The following is a 1,104-nucleotide window of genomic DNA, read 5'->3' as shown; positions in this document are numbered from 1 at the left end:
GGAAAGGGAAGGGAGAGGTGTACATATGAGGAGAAAATTTCTGAAATGGAAGGCATGAACGTAGTTTAACAATTAGAGACAATATATCTTAGGCAGATTTTCTGTTAGTGCTTCAGGCGTGTTAATACATATTATTAGCTAAATAGGGAATTATGTATCATATCAGTTTGTATTAGTTTCAGTTTCATGAATTTAAGAATTTGTAGCCATTATCTAAAAGAGATTGTTTCATTTAACAATCTTAGTCAACATTTCTTTTCCATTGCTAAGAACCTCCCTTCCTCATTTACATTTGTGTGTGGGGGCGGGGCATGTGCATGCAGATTAATGACTTGGGAAAATGTTACTTTGTCCATGGTCCTGTTGGGGAATCTGAGCAGATCCTGGAGCTGCTTTCTTTTGCTGTGATCTTTTTGACATACCTCTCTTTTAGTCTCTTTGGATACTTAGATCATTTGGTACCCTTTACCTGTTATGTGAATTAATAGAGGACTTGATTTTCTAATAAACTAAGAACACCTTTGGCAGGAATCCTTTTTAATGGAAAAATGTTTTAAATGAAAGAAATCTTGTAAAGATCTTCTGCATCTACTGTTCTTGTTTAAGGAGAAACTGACATATTAATTAGTGAAATTTATTTTATATATAAGAAGCCTTTCAAGTGGCATTTAGTATTTTTTTTTTAAAGCCTTGCTCCTACAATGTTTATCAAAGTAGCCTTTTTAAATTTTTTATTTAAAGGCAGACTCTTTTTTTAGAAATCTTTTATTAGAACTCACCCTACACATTATATTTCCTTTGTCTCTTCTTTTGCAGGTAGTTTTTACTTTTAACAGGTAGAAACTGTAGTGGAATTCTAGGCAGCATTCCATCATCGCCACCCTGCCACCATGCTACTCTTACTTAGTATGTCTGAATGGCTCAAGTTCACCTCAGTGTTTAAACGTACTTTTTCTTCAGAGCGACAGAGAATATTTTCCCCTGAAAGCTATGTAAATTACTTGTAAGAAAGCAAGAAAGGTGCTATTTTATTAAGTCTATTCTACAGCTGTTGATATATGATGGCATTGCAATGAAAAGTCTGGTGAGGGGAGATTCAGGCTA

The 1,104-nt window shown here is 34.4% G+C and overlaps 1 protein-coding gene across 1 annotated transcript in view; it reads left to right on the top strand.

Moving 5' to 3' along the window:
- Nucleotides 1-1,104, top strand: part of TASP1 (taspase, threonine aspartase, 1) — a 370,289-nt gene that overhangs the window by 246,938 nt on the left and 122,247 nt on the right. The gene's annotated exons all lie outside the window — the stretch shown is intronic.

The sequence above is a fragment of the Propithecus coquereli genome, unplaced genomic scaffold, assembly GCF_000956105.1.
Source record: "Propithecus coquereli isolate 6110/MARCELLA unplaced genomic scaffold, Pcoq_1.0 Scaffold153, whole genome shotgun sequence".
NCBI classification, from domain to species: domain Eukaryota; kingdom Metazoa; phylum Chordata; class Mammalia; order Primates; family Indriidae; genus Propithecus; species Propithecus coquereli.
This window is presented reverse-complemented; position numbering and strand designations above follow the sequence as displayed.